Source organism: Aphelocoma coerulescens, chromosome 1 (assembly GCF_041296385.1).
Source record: "Aphelocoma coerulescens isolate FSJ_1873_10779 chromosome 1, UR_Acoe_1.0, whole genome shotgun sequence".
In the NCBI taxonomy this organism is placed as follows: Eukaryota; Metazoa; Chordata; class Aves; order Passeriformes; family Corvidae; genus Aphelocoma; species Aphelocoma coerulescens.
The window spans coordinates 30,903,465-30,925,509 of NC_091013.1; the positions used below are offsets into that span (position 1 = coordinate 30,903,465).

Here is a 22,045-nt window from a genome sequence, read left to right on the forward strand (position 1 = left end):
GATTACAGCTGAAAATTCCTTGTGTCCCTTGCTCCTTGTCCATGTTCCTTCTCCTACTGGTCATCATTTTCAGCTCCATCCATGCTCACTGTTCCCACTCCTGCTGGTCCACTTTTCCTCCCAGTGCATTATGTCCTTGCCTTACCTGTGCAAGTTCCTTAAGTCCTTCTCAGCCTTGCCTCCATTTCTTCACTCCGCAGTGCCCCTCAAGCCCCACTCCTCCTCTCATCCAGAAACGGAAAAAGTTCAGCAGTCACTCTAAAGTGGCTTAAACTCACACTGGTTCCAAAGGAGATCCCTTGTCTTCCTCCCACCCCTGCAACTCGTGGGGTTGCACAGTGACCCAGCTTAGGAAAATGCAACAGCTAACCCATTGGTTAGCTGGGATTAACCCATCCACATAAAGAAGAGGTAAAATTTTAACAAGATCAGCTTTCTGCTCTGACACACTGGTGTCCAGAGTTGGGAGTAAGGCAGGATCATCCTTTACAGTAGCAGCAGAGATGTACATGGATGTGTTGATTTGACCTTGGCTGGATGCTAGGTTCCCCCCCAAGTTGCTCTATCTCTCCCCTCCTCAGCTGGATAGCAGACAGAAACTATAACAAAGGTTCATGAGTTAAAGATGGGGAAAGAGACTGGAGATCACCTGCGAGTTACTGGCAAGGGCAAAACAGACTCGACTTGGGGAAATTAATTGAATTTATTACTAATCAAATCAGAGTAGGATCATGAGAAGTAAAACAAATCTTAACACCACCTTCCTGCCACCCCTCCCTCCTCCCTGGGCTTAACTTTATTTCTGATTCTCTGCTTCCTACCCACCAGAGGCATGGGGAGACAGGGAATGGGGGCTGCAGTCAGTTCATCACATACTGTTTCTGACACCGCTTCCTCCTCGGGGAGAGGAGTCCCTCCCTCGCTCCATTGTGGGGTCCCTCCCACTGGAGACAATTTGTGGAGGACTCCAACAGGAGTCCTTCTCTTCACTAACCACCCTAGCATGGGTCCCTTTTCCACAGGGTGCAGTCCTCCAGGAACAGACTGCTCCAGTGTGGGTCCCCTGCGGGGTCACAGGTCCTGCCAGCAAACCCGCTCCACCGTGGGCTTCTCTCTCCATGGTCCTGCCAGAAGCCTGCTCCTTTGTGGGCTTCCCATGAGGTCACAGCCTTCTTTTGGGCATCCACCTGCTGTGACATGAGGTCCTCCAGAGGCTGCAGGTGGATCTCTGTACCTCTGTGGTCCTCCCTGTGCTGCAGCAGCACAGCTGCCTCACCATGGTCTTCAGCATAGCCTGCAGGGACATCTCAGCTCCTGGAGCACCTTCTCCCCCTCCTTCTTCACTGCCCTTGGTGTCTGCAGAGCTGTTTCTCTCATTTCTTTTCACTCCTCTCTTCTCTGGCCACAATTACTTCTGCCCATAACTGCTTTTTTCCTTCCTACATACGTTATCCCAAAATCTTTGCTGTAGCTTTGCTGACTGGCTTGGCCTTGGCCAGCAGGGGTTCTGTCTTGGAGCCACTTGGCATTGGCTCTGTCAGACATCAGGGAAGCTTCAAGCAGTTCCTCAGAAAATACACACCCATAGCCCTCCCATCACCACAACCTTTCCACGCAAATTCGATACAATGGATTAAAGCAGTCTTGCAACTATGGCTTTAGCCAAAATGGATAAGATTTGAGGAAGCAATGGGAAATCAGTCTTAAATGGAAAAATACACTATACAGGCAGTGCTGCCTAAGTTCATGCCAGAAACATCTTATGACTCCCAGTTACTGCTTTGTTCTTCAAGACAATTGTTTGCAAGAGGTGTCATGCTTTGGCAGAGTGAGAGGAAATTCACATCAAATAAATTTCTCCAAAAGAAACCTGCCGACTAGCTAAACTAGGAAACAGGACTAGGAAAAAGCATCAAAAACATTATTAACTCCAGAATAACATGCAAAAAAAAGGCCTGGCCCGAAGTGAGACATTTCCTACATTATAATCCCCGAAAAACATGCGACTTCCACTCTAGTCACACTCCTGGTCAAAGTGCAAGAAGAAATGCAACAATCAAGGCTATTCATCACTTAAGGTTTTGGAACCCATTATCCGTATTCTATTTAGGTGTAGTCTATGTCAAATTTTGGGGGACACTGTCAGTGAGGAATGTGGAAGAATTTTCAATGAACCCTATGTTGGAAACACCTTTCTGCCAACTCTACTATATTCCCCTGAAACATTTTGGTGCTGGGATAGCTCATTCTACTCAAGGAAAGACTTTAGTTTTGCTAGCAAAGTACCTGCACACAACATGCATCTGTTAAGAGAAAGTTACCACTGTGCCCTTACATGAGCTACTGTCAGCAAAGACCTTTAAGAGCAGATAAGATCTGGCTCACCAAAACAACCTTCCCACAGAACCATTTCTGAGCTCCCTCTGCAGTGCCTTTCTCTTTCCTTTTCTGTGTTGCAAAACATTAATCTAGATTCATAATTCAGATCCTCTAAAGAAGTGAAAAGGGTTACATCAGTGCCTGAGTCAGTTTAAGTTTTGCACGCAAAACTGTGAACAAACATTTTTCATGAATGAAGTAGCTAGAAAGAGCCAAAAGGTTTGGGTATGTGTACACTGCTGACAAATACTTGTATTTCAAAAACCTTCTGTGGCTGATGCAACGTGAGAAATCCTCAGAGGACTTAGCATACAGGACCGTCTCCACATGCAGATAGACAAAAGTATTCTGCAAAAGAACACTGTCCTCTTCTTAGGGTGCCAGATGGGTGAATCTTAAAACTGACAAACATGAAGTTGCAGAGCAACCAAAAAATTCTAATTATAAACCTACTTTACATCATCCAAGCCGCATGCAGAGTAATTCAAAATAAGGAGAAACAGAAGAACAAATGCATAGATGAAAGCAGAAAGTTCAGGTCTGCTCCTCTTCTTGAGACCATATACAGACAAAAAGCTGCCTCCCAGAAGAACAAGGCCCCTTTGTAGCATGCTGGTTTTCAGACAGGACATCTTACTTCACAGCTGCCATGCTACCGCGATGACTGCTCCCTTTCCATCCAACCCATCCTCGCTGCTCTACACATGAGTCAGACTGGAGACCTATTCAACCCCTAAATATGTGCTTAAGTCTTTCCATATTCAGGAAAGAAACGCAGATGAAATTGTGAGTAATGAAAAGCATGTGCTTAAGTGTTTACCTGAATAAAGCTACTCTGCTGAATTTGTGCTAAAATGTTAAGCCCATGTCAGGCAAACTCAGGATCTTCTGCAGCGCTCCTGTTTGCAGAGCTTCTGCCATGAAAAGCACTGTGTCCCAAAGGGGGAAAAAGTTTTTCCTGGAGACCAGCCCAGAACGAAAGGAGCCATCAGATCAAAGATAAGTCTTACCTCCCCCACTACACCCCTCACTTCCCCAAACAGCAGATCAAGGCAGAGGAGGACTACAAAAAGGGAAAAAAATAGATTCTTTTTCCAGCAGAAAAATGAGACGTTCCCCCAGCTCCCTTGGTTCCTCCAAGCAATGCAGCTAGGAGCAGGCTGTTGCTTGCCTGAAAGCTCATAGACCACAAGATGTGAAGTCATGGAGTGCCAGTGTCAAGTTATTTATTGGCATCTTCCGCCTCCAAGCCACTTCACAGCTTGGCAGTATGCAGGAGGGTGTTCAAACTGACCACAGCAGGCTGACCTTTCTGCTTCCACAGACAGAATGGTCTCCAGCCCCCATGATTCAAGAAGCCATGGATACTTTTGTTTGTTCGCCATTATTCATTAGATTTGGGAGACCGAGCTGTTTAAGCTCAAACTTCTTGGAGTGAAGAAAAAAATGTTGCACATTTTACATTATCTCTTGCAAATATGAAAGCTTGCTGCAATCTTCAAACACAATATTTATGATTTGGTCTTTCAGCCAAATCCACTTTTGCATAAGGATACACAGCTGCTGGTACCCAAAAGTACGATACTTCCCAAATATATCTTTGCCTTTTTAAAAATCATTCTAGAGGCTTGAAAATAATATTTTCTTTCATTGTAAGTGAAATCTCTAGTTCTGATGTTTCAAAGACAGTCTGAAATTAGCTGGGTTTTGTGTGTGTTTGTTTGTTTGTTTGTGCACAAGAATAATTGATTAAATCAGCACAAGCGTAACTGATTATACACTCTAACAAAACTACTGAAGAATTCAGCAGCAAAACCAGCAGTATCATGAAGAGCCATACCCAATTTTTATGCTTACATCTCCTATATGGAATCCCCTCTTAATTACACAGTAGCAAATTTGAAATGTGTCATCACCTCCCACCACCAGATATCATAGATTTTGAATGAATGTAACCTGCATTTTTCAACACTGTTAAAGACATTTTTTAAGATGTCTCTTTAAACTTTTTCATTAAAGGGGAAAATTTGCATAGAGGAATATTTAAACACTCACAACTTACAAAGAATGTCAGCCCTCTTTCATTAACCAGAGCAATGACCCTCTAATAGTTTCACACTGAGAAAAAATATGGCAAGAAAAAATATGCAGAGAAATATGCCAAGTCTAATGCCAATTAGGACTTTGAAAATATATATATTATAGACTGGTCAAATGAAATGTGAAATTCAAAGTTAAAAACTGAACTTAAATCCTTCAGACCTCTGAAAAATAATCTATTTTGAATGGAAATAGAAAAGCTATCTTTATCAAATTTCTCATTCAGTTGACAACAATAAATCTATTGTTCAGATGCAGTTGAAATGGGTCTTTGGAAGAGAAGGGTTTTAAGAAAATCAAATAGAAATTGCATCAAAGAAGAAATGCTTCTTTAACTGTCATTACTCTCTATATATAGCCTGCAGTTTTTGATTCATTTTAGGTTTGCCAGAGTAACAGGCAATTGGACACCGTGAAAAATTATTTTTTATCATTCCAATAAGAGAAAATGTGTTTGCTTGTTTAAGGGAGAATAAGTGAGTTTAGTGTTGTCTTTTACTTTAAGAAGTATGTCTGTAGGGATCCAGATGCTGAAAAACAGTAAGCTGATAACTTTAGTTTGAAATGCTATACATTAAGAAGCCATACACCTACTATTTATTTCACAAGCATGAATTAGGTCTTCTGAGAAAGAACACAAATTTCAGTCAGACTTGCAAGAAAATAACAATACTTGGAACTCTCAAAATGCTTTCCATCTGAAAAATGCAAACAGTTAAGAAGTAGCAGGGTGGGAGAGAGAACTGAGCCACTGTGCAGGACACCAATGGAGCCAGGACATCCAGGGAGAGTTCCAAAGCCATCAGGTGCTGCAGAGCTGGAAGCAAAGTGACAAGGTACTGCCTGATGTATCCTAACCACAGAGCTGAATCAATCCCCAAAAACCCCTTACTGTAGCTCCTCTTCCTGACAATAGTATATTTAGCATCCCAGGGCCCCCTGTTTCGTGCACCCCTCTGACACCTGGTCATGACTGGCACCCAGAATTGATCATACCCTACAATACTCTGTAAAGCTGCCCTAGCTTATGGATCAGAGATGTGATGCACAGAAAGCATTATGTGTGCGGTCTAAGCTCATAACATTGCACAGTAAAGAATTATGAATAAAACCCATTTCTCTGGAGATTTCCAGTTTTGTCACCCTCAACAAAACCCCTTTTACACAGACTTCAAAATCTGCGACTATTTTTTTCTGACTGCAATACTATGCCAAATATTTATTTTATCAGTCCAAAACTCAATTTACTGCTGAAACCCTGCATCAATACTTCAGAGGAAATTCTAAGATTCTACCCAGAAGAAGAGGAAGGATTACTGAGATGAGTATTGTGCAAATAAATCTCTGCCTGGATCACCAATCTTACAAACTGCTGCTTTGCCCTAGGCAAGCACCTTAAAATGAGCACCTGTACATAGAAGGGGTCTAAACAAGCTAAATGAAATTCCTGGAAACATGCATGATGTGTATCAAGTTTTTACAGTGCTGTAGTCAGTGAAGGTGAGAATAGCAGACTGAAACAGAGTGTGAGACAGTAAGAGCAGAGAAGAAAGGAGGAGAGGGCAAGTTGGGAAGTAGAAGGTCCTAAGACCTGACAGAATTAAAAAGAAAAAAGATCCTAGTAAAGGAAGTTAAAGATTCAAAACCAGAAAACTAAAAGGAGAGGGAGGAGTTAGAATACAAGGTGAGATAAAAATTCAAAATTAAATGACAAAAAAAAAATTAAACCCAGAAAGTGAGAAAGTTTAGACATTTCAGAAACTCAAGTCAGTAGTTCTCTGTCAGCCAAACTCTCCTTGATTTCAGTGGGGGTTTTGCCTTAATGAGGACAGCAGGATAGGCACCAAATGCAGCTTCATTTCTTATACTTGAATTACAGCAAGATATAGCAAGATATTCTGTTGTTGAAAAAGATGATGCATTTTTGAAGAAATATGGATGTTAGAGGCAAGGCAGTATAAATGTAATTGCTACAACGCACTGAGTTACATCAGCATGCATCAGCTGACAATAAGGTCCTTTGTGCTGGAAAGAAAGAAAAAAGATGAAAAAAGTGACTGGTGCCACTCTACAACAATCAAATTAAAGGCCCAGAATCATTCCAGCAAAGTTTCCACTGACTTCAGTGACAGCCTGGTGAAGATTCTTTAGTCCTTCTTATAAAAAATATAAATACAGGAGTGACTACAAGTGACCTATTTATTTTTCATCTGTTTGCTCTTGCTGAAATTGTTGGAAATGCACTCAGCTGCTTTACAGAACTATTGTTTGATTAGGCTGTTTATGTGAAACTATCTTTCCCAAATATTGTATTACTATATGGAAAAGAAAGCAAAAAAAAAGTAGATTGGAGAATAAAATACTCTTCTCATCTTGGTAGCCAAAAATAAAGCAAATTATAACAGCTGATTGTTTATCTGATGAACAGGATGAAGATTTTGCTTAAGCAAATAGTGGCCTTAATGGTCCATGTAGAAATCACATAGCTGTCTTCCCCTCTATAAATGATAAACTAAAGGAACCCTCACTGGAAGTGTAACTGGAATGTGGGTATGCCTTTAATTTAAAACCTTTTCCTGTTTTATATGTCAAAACCATGAACAGACAAAATACCACAAGTAAAATCCATAGAATCACCAATGAAAACACCAAGGCAGATTTGTATGAGAATTAGAAATAACAGAGAAATATCCTATCTCTAGTTGACCATGCTGCACACAGTATTTATTATTGACTAGATTTTGCAAGCATACCATTCTTATGCATAATATGGGAAATATGTCAATTCTCCCATAAACTATTAATGAGAGGTGTCCCACCCAAACCAATAAGTCTAGGACATGCTCAAAGTCAGATTTATTCAGCCTCTGACTCAATCAGATAACCAGTAATGCTCAGATTTTGCACAGTTACATCCACCTGTTGATTTAGAGATTACAGGTGGAAGCTGCCTTATTAAAATTGTTTTCCAGCTTAAAAATTTGACACACCTAACAGAGGGAATCAAGAAAGAAACAGTCTGAACTGCTCATCAATGATAAAAGGATAATAAATAATCAAACTCAATTATTATTGTTTGCAGGGCTAACATTATGCTTAAAGAAATTAATTGCCATCTGCGAGCCTGTTAAAATTGATTACAATTTTCTCGTGCTAGTTTTCTTCCCAGTGGTTGAATAGTATTGTCTGTTTTTAAAGGAAAAAACCCAAAGCTGCTTGAATAATCAATTGTTTATCCCTTGATAGAACAAACCGTAGTGATGAACTTTAAGAATGGTTACCAGATTAGAAATGAGAGTGAAAAACAAGTACTTTCCTGTTCAAGGCTTTGTTTTTAACGTCTTTTTATTTTTAACTAGATTGAGTGCTGATTACAGAAAATTCAAGGCTACCCAGACATCAGGCTGCTCAATTGACTGGAAAGTTTGATGACTTCTCTAAAAAGTGAGGTCTGTGCATGAAATTAAATCAGTATCACTGGTCCCAGATAACTTCGGGGAAAGAGAGGAAAAGGTTAATATTGCTTATTAAATAATGTTAAATGAGATCAAACAAGATGCACAGGATTCAGGAGGGCTCTTGGAGCTCTGGTTGTTTCCCCAGGCTGCTTATGCAACCTTGTTTGTGCAGGCAGTGCAAGGCCCTGCCATTTTATTACATAAGGTAGCCCAAAAATATACAGCTAGGCAGTTGTGAGCTCCATTAAGTGCTGCATTGGAGTTTCTGTATCAGTTAGCATCTGGAAATTTTAAGAAATGATGAGAAGGACTTAGGACATTGCTGAGTTTGGGATTGGTGCTTGTTGTTTTAATAGCAATAGACTTCATCCAAAAGCCAGCAAAACACCATCAGTGTGAGCTGCGTTTGAATACATCGTGCTTTGACCATTCCTTAAGTGAACAGCAATACAGCCTTTGGTTTAGCACAGCTGTGGTAAATGCAATCCATGGCTCTAAAATCTGCCTTTGAGATGATTAAGCAAATTGTCTGGTTTAGTAAACAGCAGTCAACACGACATTTTTGGTTTAACCAGTACTTAAACGCAGTGGATAGCTGAAGAAATTTAATTCCCAGCCCACTCATTTTCAGTTCAGAATGTCAAAGCCTGGTCTTGTAGAGACAGATAAAACCTCTAACTGCAGCAACACCTCCTCAGGGAAGATGACCACCTTGGCCCAAATCCTCTCCCTGACACGGGGCAGCAGGGAAGGCTGGGGAAGCCTGTGTCAGTGGGGCAGGCATGTAGCAACAGTACAATCTCCCAGCAGGGACTTCTTCAGACAGGCACTGTATCTCGGTATTCACTGCCTTCTGGTGGGATTGCTTCCCTGAATGAACTGCTTTCTGAAGCTACTTGAACCCAAGAAGATAATCCTCAGCACGACTGCACAGCTCCACAACAGGACACCAGGGGGTGCGCTCAAGCATCCTACCCTGCTTTCTGCAGTACAGTTCTGCATCATGCCTTGGCTCTTCTTCGGAGCACTTCAACTAGCTCCTCCCAACCAGCCCATTCCATGGTAGATGCACTGTAATGGGGCCAGCCCTAAGCAGTGAAGATACAAGCCACCAGTAGCATCTTGGCCTTGGGAACTGAGGGGGGCCAGATGCTGGCCCACTTCAATTTGCAGAGCAGACACAGGGAGACCACCTGGCTCAGCAGCCCCTCTCAGCCATGGCCAGACACAGGTGCTGAGGACAGAGTACAAGAACACAAGGCAAACCAATGGTGGCATTTCTTCAGGATACTCACCAAGCTTCCAAAATATGCAGCTCAAAACTTCCTAAGCCAGAGGCAGTGGTTTTAAATTTAATAGCCCTTGATGGATTTCTCTTCCATGAACTCATCCAGTCACCTCATTAGCTGATGTAACCTCTCAGCATCCACATCCTGTGGTGAGGAGCTCAGCAGTCTGACCACACCATGTGAAGAGCCATCTCCTTTTGTTTCCATTCCTGCAACTGCCTGCTTCACCCAGTGCCCTCTGCTGCAGTTGCTGTGATCAGTCATTCTTGGTTTGCCTTCTCCATGCTTTGCTTAATTTTACAGATGTTTGTTGCATCACTTTATCAGCATTGTCAGAGTCCTCAGACAGGAGTCACTCTGTTTCTCTGATCACCTTTGCTATGTCCCTCCGAACCTTCTCCCTCACCATTATACATCTCTGAGGTGGGGGAATCAACAGCACAGGATACTGAAGATATGGCACACCATAGCTGCTACAGTGAAATAATGAGGATTCTTTTTTATTATTTTCCATCCTTTTAGAAATAATCTTAATGTCATATTTCCCTTTGGTTTTTAACTCACATCTGTACATTGCATTTATTGTTTTTTTTCTGAGTTGTCCATGGAAGATTTTGTCCAAGCTTTGGCATCTTCACTAACCTGTAGCAATTAATTTCTATGATTATAGATACATTTTCTTCTATTTATTTTCAACCTGACATGCACATTACATTTATCTCACATGAAGATACTCAAAGAGAAAGGGTGATGAAAATGTCCCAGTAGATGACACTGTCATGCCAGCACTTCCTGTACATTTTGAAATGGGAGGTTTCATACCTGAACTTCCAAATTTCAATTCTGATCTCAAATGTACATACATCCTCTAGGTTTTTTTTCCCATATCACATTTCACTTCACTAGGAATCTTCTGTTTTATGCAGATCCCTAAGAACAGCAGTAAAACAGCTGAAAAACAGGTGATTATCACAGGATTACCTGTGATAATCAGGCCAGCAGAAGCCCAGCTGTTTTACACAGACTTGTGCCCAAACAGGAGAAGGCCAGATAACCACCCTGTTCCCACCATTTACGTGGTCATTTTTGGAGTATCCTGGCACTCGAGGCATGCTACCTGCCACACAGACACAGGAGAAAGAGATGGCATTGCCTCAAAGTGCTTGCAGGTAAAGGAGAGGACAAGAAACAGTGGGCAGATAAAGTACTATAATACTGGCATTATAATATGGCAATACTATTTCCTAGTGACAAAGGTCCAAGATCACCACTGACCTAAGTTTTGTGAGAGCTTTATTTTTCTAAAGTCACAAGTGGATTTTCAGACTGGAGTAGGATTAAAACTAGCACTGGGGATGCACAGACTATTCCTCTCAAATGTGGCAGGCAGCCTGCAATAAACACTGACTTCTGCTTGGTCCTTGGATAAGGGAATAGAAGTGTCTTTACCAAAGTGTAATTAAAACCAATGTTTTGGTTGGACTGAGCTGTGCTTCATGGTTTGCCTTCAGGGGGAAGAGACATAGGAAGAGAAGCATAAACCCCAGTATTTAACCCTCTATCCCCCAAATGTACATTGAATTTATGTGGACGAGGCCCTCAGTCTAATCTGCCAACATCCCCAAACCACCATGAGATAAATGCAAGGAGCATAGAATGAACCACATCTGCAGCTTCTCAGCTCCTTATTCAGAGCATGAGCCTACATGACCCACATCCCTTGTCACCCCCTTGCCTTTCCTGCCCTGCAGCTCTTGTATTTCTGAATTCAGCTGGCAATACACTGTTATATATGTATGTATGTATGTATGTATGTATGTATGTATGTATGTATGTATGTATTTCTGTGGCCCATAGCATGTCACAATGGCTTTAGTCCCTCCCGAAAAAATGCAATGCCAAAAGCAGCACTGCACAAACAAACCCACCTCCATCTATGCTTTCTGCTTAAAAGCTATTACATGGTGTTTCCTTTTCAAACTTCAGTAGTCAGACTCATAAAATCAGCCTATCAGCTGATGTTGATTACTGACTGTATGAAATTAACTAAAATACAAATATTTGCATGGCCTCAGCCTAATTTTTCAAGAAGTTTTATTAAGATCAAGGATCGACAGACTAACAGTTAAGCCGAATCTAGGAAAATTACTTTTTTATACAGATAATGATTCCGCTACAAAATCTGCAACTCAAGTGCATCTGCCCTAAGAGCCTAGACACAGAACTATAAACACAAATGGAAGTTACTTAAGTTCATCTAAGACAGAAAGAAAAGCAATTAAATGCACATGGAATGTATATGTGGCTGTTATTTTTAATTGTATGACATTTACCAATCCAGGGCAGAGGCAAAGAAGCAGAGGCAGGGGCTGAAAAACACAGCAGACAGTGTGGGGAGGAAAATGAGAAGGATGAAAAAGTAATAATACCGTGCCCTGGTTACTGAAAGACTGGAAAACACTGGTTTTGCACGCTCAGATCTCCTGTCTCTGTACACTACAAGTCTCAACTTCCTTCTTCCCACCATTCCTTCTCTTGGTCTGGGTTTACCACCCCTGTCTACAGTTCTCTGCACCTTGTTCCCAAGCTTTGTCATCTATGACCCCACAAATCCTTTGTCTCAATTCTCTGCTCTTCAATTTCTCCATGTCTCCATCACCAGTACTTCTCAGTTCTAGTCCCACAATTTCTTATCACCATGCAAGTGAATTAAGCAGTTTCCTCCTTCACCCTTCCATGGCATCACCAGGCACACTCTGCCACTGAAGACACAGTTGAGAAAGTCTTCAATTCTCCCTCCTTATATGCTCACTGTAGAAGCTACACCTTGGAAGAACTGCAGGTAAAGTCCACTCAGCCCATCAGCCACCAACTGCAGTGCTCTCATCCTTCCCAGGAAGGGGAGCAGTTGCTCAGCTCCTAACAGTGCTGGGATGTTCAGCATGCCTTGTGCTGAGAGCATCTTCAGCGAGGGCAGTGGTCAAGTGCCCAACAATTCCTCTCCCAAGAGCACACACCCTGAGCATTGTGACAAAATTATAATGGAGATAAGTTCCAGAAGATTGTCAGAGGCTTAACACAAGGCACACCCCCATCACAAGACTGATCCCAAGCCAAATATCTTTTCCCTGCTCCAAAACACGATGCCACAAGAATTCAAGTCTCAAAGAAAGTGCTTTTTAACATAGCCAAAAATTTCAGATTCCCAGAAAGATCAAGATCTCCTAATATAGGATGTATACCTAAACCATCTTCACCAAATGCGTGGTCAAAGAACCACCAAAGTTTTCTTCTTACCATGTTCTCAGAAATAACCGAACCATCTAATCTGGAACTTCCCAAAGACAGTCTGTCTTCAGCAGACACTCAACCTGGAAAATAATCAGCCTAGGCTTAAGCTTAGCAAATGCATAAGCACCTGACAGCAGAGCATTGTACTAGAAAGCACTAGGCAATTTTAACTGTAGACAACATTGCTGCCTATGATAAAATAACAACTTCTTCAAGGGCTCTGGCATGCTTCAGGGTGGACATTTGGGAAAAAAATCCTAATTCTGCAAAGTACAGTCTGTGGATTCAACCCTGCAAACATGCAGGGAGGCACCTTTATTTGTGAGGGAAAACAAATTTAGGCAAGCCCACCGTCTCCAGGCTTTGGTGCAGGGCACAGAAATGCTGCCAGCTTGGGGAATCACCCTGATGTCACATACCTGGTTCTAGAAAACCTTCATTTTCACATCTTCAGTGAAATAATGTACAGTTTGGCAATCACATTCACCAAATACTCCTGGACATCTCTGCAGAACACCCTTGTGTCCATATTCATCCACTGAAATGTATGCAGGATTGGGCCCTCCACCAGCTGACAGCTCTCAGAATCAGACGTGGATCAGTGGATGGATGAGCTGGCTATGTCTGGACACTGTGAACTCTAATTATTTAGTACCATCAAACAAACTAAACCCACAGCTTAGTGCATTAACATCTCACACTAGTGTAAATGAGATAATTTTCCAATTCAAGAGGCAACCACTTGTTGAACTGAATGCTCAGGTTGGCTGTGCCCATCCAAGACATCCCTAGAGCCCTTCTGGAGGTTTAGCGCCATGAAAAGATCCAAGTTCCTCTGCTGGCTGTAATGCTTATAACCGCTAATTATTTCTGAGTCACTTGAGTGAAAGTAAGCTGCCATCCTGCAGACAGCTAAGAAGTACGGAGCAAAGTTTCTGGATGAGCGTGCTTGTTAATTGACAAATCAGGCTAGTGACCATAGAGGAAAACACCACGGCACAACTCCGTGTGAACCCGATGCTGCCGTTCAGCCGTGGATTTAACATTTACCCCGTTCCATACACGGAAGGAAACACGCGGGAGTCCTGCGCAGGGCTGCTGCAGCAGCAGGGCTCTCCCAGCACACGACACAACCTCTGCTCCCCACAGGAGCTTTCGCCCATTCAAAAACCCCACTGGTCCTACTGGAAGTTTTCCTTGACAAACACCGTCCGGTCGCATCGCAGATCCTGTTCCAGTGTAGCCTACATGAACCCCCAAAATCAGGAAAAGTCCAACCACACCAAAACAAGATGGGGAGGAGGACTGCTTAGGGGGCAACTTATTTTCGCGAACGGAGGGGCCCGCCCGGCCGGAACCCGCCAGCCCGGCCGGGACAGACACACCGCACATACCGTGTTCCCCGCGGAAACTTTCCCGCGGCAAGGCCGATGCCACCCCGCACCACCGGGCGCGTCCGTCACCCCCGCGGAGCGTGGGGCGGCGCGGAGCTGTCCCCGGCCGCCGCCGCGGGGGTCACGCGTGGCCGAGCATCCCGCGTGGGTGCCCCGGACGGGCGGCCCCCGGGCGGGTGTCGCGGGTGGGCGCCCCACGGGACGGAGGCAGGGTCGGGGCCGCACGGCCGCGCGTTACCTGGGGTGCCGGTGCTGCGGGAGCGCGGCGGGGAAGCCCCAGCCACCGCCGCCGCCGCCGCTGCTGCTGCTGCTGCTGTCCGCGGTGGCCACCTGGGCGCGGGAACCGCCGCCGGTGCTGGTGCCGGTGCCGCCGAGCTGGATGCCGCCGCTTTTCCGGTGCCTGCCGGTGCCGCTGCGGCAGCGGCCGCCGCTGCTCCAGCCGCGCAGGAGGCCGGCCTCGGGAGCCGGCAAACTCTTCCTTGCCGACGAGGAGCCGGGGACACTGCCCGCCTCCTGCCTGCCGCCGGTGCCGGTGCCCTGTCTCATGGTGCGCGGGGCCGCCGCATGCCGCGCTGCCGCCGCCCCGGGCGCCGCGGGACCCACGCGCGCCGGGGCCAGGGGCTCCGCCGGCACCGGGAGGCCGCCGGGAGCCCGGGCTGCTGCGGGGGGGTGCGGAGGCCAGGGGCCGGGGGGGCTGCTGGCTGGGGCTCCCGCTGGGGCATTAAGTTGGACGCGCGGCCGGGAGAGGCAGGGCGGGCGCGGGGGCTGCGGGGCCGATAGTTCTCCGCGAAGTTGGAGCCCGGCGGGCGAGGCGGGGGCATCCTCTCCGCCGGCCCTTCATCGCCGCCCGCTGCCGCCTCCCCTCGCCTGCCCCCGCCGCCGGGCCACCGCCCCGCGCCCTCAGCCGGCGGCGCTGCGGGGGCGAGCTCCGCGCCCCGCGCCCATGGGCGCAGCCGCGGCCCCGGCGGCAGAGGATCTCCCGCGCCGGCTTCCTCCGCTGCTCGCTCGCCTTCTCCGGCAGGGAGCGGGGGGAGCTGGGGGGGCGTAGGGGGGGGGGGGTGAGGGCGGGGGGGAGCCCAAACGCGTGGCTGTTGCTCGAAATGGGTCAGGGAGGGGGAAAGAGACCCTGGCGCTAGGCGCTCCCCTACCCGCGGTGGGCGCTGGGAGGGCCGGGCTGGGGCGATGGGTAGCGAGAGGGCTGCGGAGGAGCTCTCCCGCCCCGGCTCCTGTGCACAAGTGCAGGGAATGTTCCACTGACCTACATATTTTTCCAAACATACGTGACCTTTTTTTTTTTCTCTCTCTCTCTCGTTCTGTGGGAGGAGACAGGCGAGGATCCAAGAAAAGGAGAAGCTGGAAAGAGAACGAAAGGGGAAGCAGGGGAAAAAAAACCCTCAACCAAAGAGCCAGCCCCGCATCAAGGATGGTTTCACACCGCCGCCGCGAGCGAACCCCGGCGTGCCCACGTTTACATATGTCTGTAGCGACATCCCTGCTCTCACCGGCGGCCGCCCCGGTAACCTGACCCCGGGAGCCTCCGCCGGTGCCGCCGGCCCCGCTGGGCAGAACTGCGCCCGGTGCCCGGCCCCGGCTCCCGGGGCGATCCGGCGGGACCCCTGCGCGGCTCCGCTCGGCGGGTTGGGACGCCTTCCCTGCTCGGCCCCCAGCTCGGGGGTGATTCCGCGCCCTGTCCGTGCCCGCTGTCCTGGCGGTGGTGGCGGCCGGACCCGGGCCGGAACGAGGCACCGCGCTGCCCCGGGGCAGGCTCACGGCCTCGCCGGGCATAGGCAGGAGCTCCCGATCTGGTTATGCAACGGCGCACAGGCAATTGGAGCAAAACCTTGACAGAGAGCGTTTTTTTTTTTTTCCTTGTTTCAAAGTAGGTCATTCTTTTTATTCCCTGTTTTGCCTTTTTTTTTTTTTTTTTTTTTTTTTTTTTTGCCTTTTTTTGCCTATGTTTTTTTCCTAATACTCGTCCTGCAAAGTGGCCAGTAAGAGAGAAGGCGGTGTGCTCGAGCCGGGTAGGAGCTGGCGATCGAAGCCTTGCTCTTACCTCGACGGACACTCCTGCCGGCTTCTGGCGGCGGCTCCAGCGGCGTCCGGCGTTGCCCTTCTTCCCCAAGGAAGGTAGAAGTGGCCGGGGAGCGGGGGCACGGCTCGGGCAGCTCCCGCCGCTCCCCCCGCCGCTCCCGGTCCCGCTCCCCGCCCCTCCCGCCGGTGCAGCCCCGGGAGCCGCGTTCCCCGGGCCCCCCGGCTATTGCCCCCTGCCCGCTGTCGCCCTCGCACCGCCTATGGACCCGGGGCTTGTTGGCACTGCTGGCAGACACCTCTTCCACCGGCAGCAGGGGTTTCTCCCCGAGATACAGTATTTGCTTTCAGGAGAGTTGTATATTTTTCTGTTCAGAGGAGGGATTTGTTGGGGAGGGGAAGCCCCCGTATCGTGGTGGAAGCTCTGTCCCCACCAAAAGGCCTGACTGCACAGCCATGCCTCTTCCAGCAGAGTTTGTGTGGCGGGCCAGGGGCTGTTTCCCCATCTCCCCTGATGCCTCCTTTTGTAAAAACACGCTAATCCTCGCAAAATACCAACCAGCAGAGAACACTGCCCACTCCGGGTGTGCGTGTGTGGGCGCAGCGTGTGGACTGATGGTTGCTCCAGCTACCTGGCTCCTGTGAGGAGCTGTGCTGCTTTTCCCGCTACCCCCACCACCCAGCTCACCCAGTTACCCCGCTGTGATGTCCGCCTCCCGCCATACACCTTATCCAGCCAGTTACTTGATCCAATTCAATCCCCAGTGCAAATGTAAGTAGCTACAAAGTATGGAAAAATGTTGCGCTCCTTTGCTGAGCGCTTTTACGCCATACTTTACACAACAGGCATGACTAATGTTGAAAGGGTAAAGTTGTTTACTTTTAACCAAGATTAAATACAAAACTTTAAAAAGCTCCTCCCTTCCTTTGGATGAAACCCAGCATTTTTTCCCATTTGGAAATTGTCAAACAGTGGTTAAACAATCCTTTGGCAAACAAGTAGTGCCTGAGGGAATAAAGCATCAGATACATGGGGAGTGGAATAAAAGACATTTCTGTTCCTGAGGTACTTTTCTTGTGCTGCACAATGAAGTATAACATAAAATCTTCAAGCCTTGTAAGGTTAGAGAAAAGGAACTTCCCATGATTATATACACTACATGATTTGATATTCCAGTCCTTTTGAAAACCTACCAAAATTCTTTCCCCAAATCAACCCTGTGCTTTCAGAAGCTGGGAAACCAAGCACCTTAAGGAAAATACCAGGCTGAGAAATGCAATCAGAGAGACACAGGGGTGCATGTACAAAATTACATCTCTACCGTGCTGTGTTTCAGTGTTTTCCCTGTGAATTTCTTAGGACTCCATTGCACAAGTGAACAAGTGAGACTGGTTGAGGTTTGTTTCTTAATTCATTCCCTAGGTTACCGGTGTAAACTTTAATTAGGGCAACAAAAAGCAGAGTGGCTGAGGGTGAGGCAGGCTTTTCCCAGCTCATACCTGAACCTCGTTGTGAAATACCAGCCATTCAAAACACACAGCCTTTCTCTCTGTCCAGTGACACATGGAAAATAACCAAATGCTGTGAATACCAAGTTTGGGTTGGAAATTAACCAAAGGGTTATGCTAGATGCTACATGTAAGAACTTTAGGCAAGGAGCCCAGCGTTCAATTTTAAAGAATGAAATCTTTTAATAATAATGAAATACTAATAAGCAACTTTTCAGACACCAGGAGCCTGTGATCCAAAGACACAATCCCTTTTGTTTCGACTAGAATAGGCTGGCCAACCTTCACGGCCCAGAAACAAGGCAACAGGGTTTTCAATAGGCCATGAACCATGGGCTAGGTATCTCCCAGGGTGGAGGGCCAAGGGGAAGAGCCTGAGACACCAGCGGTGCCCCAGGGACCCTGCTGCTCCATTGTGGCAAGACCATGGGAGGGATTTGGGGTTGGGTGTGAGTTCAACCCAGATGCACTGAGTTTAACTCTGCTGGTTTGCTTTCTCTTGCTGCCAAGAGTTAAGATTATGAGGTGCTGCTGCTGCAAGGTGTAACCCTTGGCACAGGGGCTATCTAGACATCCCTTGGCTCCAGAACTGGAACCTGGCTGCCACAATCTGGAAGCAGAGGTCTTCCAAGTACCTAAAGGGGGCCTACAAGAGAGCAGTAGAGTCACTTTTTGCAAGAGCATGTAGTGCTAGGACAAGGTGTAATGGCTTTAAAATGAGAGAGGACAGGTTTAGATGAGATATTAGGTGAAATTTTTTTTACTGTGAAGATGGTGAGGTGCTAAAACATTGCCCAGAGAAGGTGTGGATGCCCCATCCCTTGCAGTGTTCAAGGCCAGGTAGGATGGGGCTTTGAGCAACCTTGTCTAATGGAAGATGTCCCTGCCCATGGCAGGATGATCTTTAAGGTATTTTCAAACCCCAAAGGTTCTGTGATGATTCTATGATTCTCTGTGCTATATAAAGGCTTTTAATTTTCAGCAGACACCAGTAGAGGTTGGGGGGAAATAGGATGCCATTTTCAGCCCATAATTGAAATGTGAAGCCTACTTTGGATTAGTGTTTGCGTAGAACTAAGTAGGGTTCTCCCAAATAATCATCCTTTGATCAAAATAAATGGCAACAGTGGTGCAAAAATCAGGGATGGCACTGTAGGGGAGAGGACCATGATGGAAAAAAATAAAGGACCCTCAAAGACCTGACCAAATTCCACTGAAAAAGAAACTGTTCTCTTTAGTTTTCAAGAAAGTTAGAAGAGGGAGAAGGATTAATTTGATTAATAGTAATTAAGGGGCAAGACAGACTTTGGGCCACTTGTTTTCCTACCTTCCATGTTGAAAGAGAGAGCACCAGGAACAAATAAATGGCAAATAAATCTAATGTCTCCTGTTAGTCGGAGGAGTCACACCATCTGTGTCTGCTGGGAGCTCTGCGCTTCTTCCCAGACAGGCTGGCTGGGGGAGGCAAGCATGGGAGCACAAGGACAGATGTGAGGAGCTCCTTCTTTGGGTAGTATACTTCTGTAACCAATTTTGTTAGAAATTTCTGCAAGGAGGAATAGTCTTCTGGGGATCAGCATTATTTTTCATTCTGTGGCTTGCAGCTTCCTGAGGGAGGGAGAGGTAGTGCATACCTATCAGTCAGCAGCACAGTCTCCGAATGAGGGAAAAGCAGAGAGATGCCACAGTGAAATGGACTTCAGATGCATCCTACTGGAGATGCCCCAAGCTCTGGAGTAGGGTGTTTGATGGGTCTTCAGGATCTCTTCCCCTAGAAAACCAAACTCCTTGTTTTTCTGCATGATTATTACAAGAGAAGAGCCAATTTGCTGATTTGAACTTCCTTCAGTCAGATCTGGTTTGAAAAAAACTCCTTTGCTACAGTTTTCATGGAAGAACTTAACCAGGCGTACAAACTACCTGAGCATTTGACTTAGCTCATCCAAAAAAGGGGTTGTAAGTTTCCTTTAAGTGGCAAATGCAAGGAGTGGGGAGGAAGAAGGTGTGGGTTGAAAAATTAGTTGCTGAACATTGAATAGACTTGCTGCCTGGAAGGGCTGGAATTGCTGCTGGGTGCCTGGAAAGCCCTAAAACTTGCTGTCTGGCAATCTTATGGCTGAGCATTTGCATCTTTTCTGGGAAGAACATCTAGACAGCACAAACTGTATGTGTGCACTCAATTGCCATGGAGCATACTGTATGTGTGCGTGTGTCAGCCTGGTGAGCCAAAGCTCAAGGCTGTGGAAATAATTCCTCCTTGTGTGGGAAAGAGATGAGCCACTTACCCTCTGGCTGACAGTGGTCTATGTACCGTGTACCTCTTGGCCCATACAAGACCTTTGGTTCCCTCACAGCAAAATGGGAATACATCTCATGGGAATACATCCAGTTCCAATGTGACTGTGCTGGTTAATAGGAATAAGAAACTATGCCATGTCTGTGCCTGGGAAAAAGGCTCTGGTCTCAAATCAGGCTGGTGGAGCTTGTTCAGATTTGAGAGCTGTTCAAGTAAAGGAAGTTTGAACTCAAACCCAGGAGTAAGGGATCTGCTATTTTTGCTCTGGAAGTCCCAGTGAAATGGAAGATAATAAGGGGTTGTAGTGCTACAACTGAATTAAGAACATCTGGGAGAAGTCTGAATGCAAACGCAGCATCTTTGTCTTTACCTTGACTGAGAACAAAAGACTATTGCTAATAGTTATTACATTTTACATCTTACGTTATTATTGCACTGTGTTAGTACTTTTTTGGCAGGCCCAAATCCCTGTGGACCTGTATAAATATTTTAATTCCTAGCCAGTTTTACAGAGACTTTCTACCTCATCCAGAAGCTCTTGATAAGCAGAAGGAAGGTGTAGAGAACTGTTGCCTCTCTCCTTACAAGAAACAGCCTGATCCAGATCTCCAGTGATTTCAGCAGAAGCTGGATTAGGCCTGGATTTCATCATCACAGTCAGGATCCCACAGTTTTTCAAATCATTTTGATAACTGCTCTCCCTCCTCTTTTTTCCTAGTACCATTTTTGCTCACACATTTGGAGTTATACTACTCACCACCACACACTCGCCCTTTTAAATTCTTCTCAGCTTGCTTTGATTCCGTGTACCACTCTACTCTTGCACCTACCTTAAGCTCATGATGCTGTTGTTAGTCACAACACTTGCTACTAGAAACATGGAGAATTTAAATGTGAAAGTTTAGTTAATAACAAAAGAAATATAAAGAAATGTTCAAACTCAGGGGTATATGAATCTGCCCACATATATACAGCTCTGTCATCTATGATTCTCAAAGCAGTAAACAACTATCAATATCAAGACAGTGTGGAAGTCTGAATTTATCTGCTGTTATCAGATTCATCTCTTAATTGTGTCTTTCAATCTTTTTTAAACTACTGCAGTCCATAGGCACTAGATGCCAATGAGGCCCTGGGAGTGTTCTGCCATGTGCCCATCCATGTTCAAACAGATACTAAATTCCTGGTAACAATTTTTAAAAAACCTCCTAAATTAAACCATGCATTTAAAAACTTTTTACTTCGCTGTTTTAAACTCTTAGTTTGAGCATAGTGATACAGTTAAAAAAAACCTTCAGAAAACTTTTTTCCTTTAAACTAGATTATTTCCTTTCTCTATTGTCAATGAAAATGGGTGAGTTCATGGACTGCTCTTCCTTTTTTGTTGCTGTCAGCTCCTCATACTCATATTGATGCAAATGTGGTTCTGATTTCATTGTGACTGCCCCAGGAGAGTGTCAAAATACAAAAAAAATCCAATTTCAGTCATGCAAAATCAGGTGAGGTGTTTGCTTGATTTTGCAAAGTCAGAGATGTGGCTGTAAGGATTTGGAAGGTGCATTTGGCCTCCATCCATTTGGACAGGCAGTGCCCAGATGCAGCTTCTAGCAGAGGCTATGATATTCCCCTTCCACAGAGCATTGCAGGAGGGAAGGAAGCAGAGGAAAAGAAGGTGTTAAAAAGGTAAATATTGACTCAAAGAAAGGAGACATAAAGGAGAATGTGGGAGAACTGTAAATGAGCCAGAGAGGATGGAGAAAAATTCTTCAGCAACTGTAATTAGGTTAGATTTCAGAAGTAATTGCAGTGTTCCGGCATCAGCAGATACTGTAGGCAATGTTTGCCCTCAGCTCTGTTTGCTGAGAAGGCGGTGAGTTGTTTCAGCCTGCAGGGCCTGATCCTGATGTGGTGGCACCGACTGCTCACCGACACGAGTCCAGTGAGGCAGCCAGTGTCCTCCCTCTACATGCCACTGGGAGCAGCCAGAAGGTTTGCAGAGAATGGAAGGGGTGAGTGCAGAGACAAAACCACAGTGGTATGTGTGGATGCAAACACACAGCCTAAGTGAAGAATATGTATCTCATTGAGCTGCTGGTGCAAAAGTGTGTTAGCAATTTAATACTGAATAAAAGGTGCTTAGATTGTCATCAGTGTCTGGCTGATGCTGCCACCTCTGCAGAGGTCATGGTGAGGCTGGGCTAGTGCCTACCTCCTCATCGCAGGCTGGAGCAGTAAGTGGGATGCAGAAACTGCATTGCCCTCCAGTTCTTTTCAGATAAAATTCTCCTGTGTAAAACCAGA

At 45.9% G+C, this 22,045-nt stretch overlaps 1 protein-coding gene across 4 annotated transcripts in view; it reads right to left on the reverse strand.

Moving 5' to 3' along the window:
- Positions 1–14,423, reverse strand: part of NPAS2 (neuronal PAS domain protein 2) — a 105,605-nt gene extending 91,182 nt beyond the window's left edge. For 3 of the 4 annotated variants that reach the window (XM_069005784.1, XM_069005797.1, XM_069005793.1), the window contains exon 1: positions 14,150–14,200. The gene's annotated coding sequence lies outside the window, so the exon portion shown is untranslated. Of the gene's footprint in view, positions 1–14,149 lie in introns of all 4 variants that reach the window. The other variant, XM_069005778.1, reaches the window with a different exon arrangement.
- Positions 14,424–22,045: the final 7,622 nt, after the last annotated feature.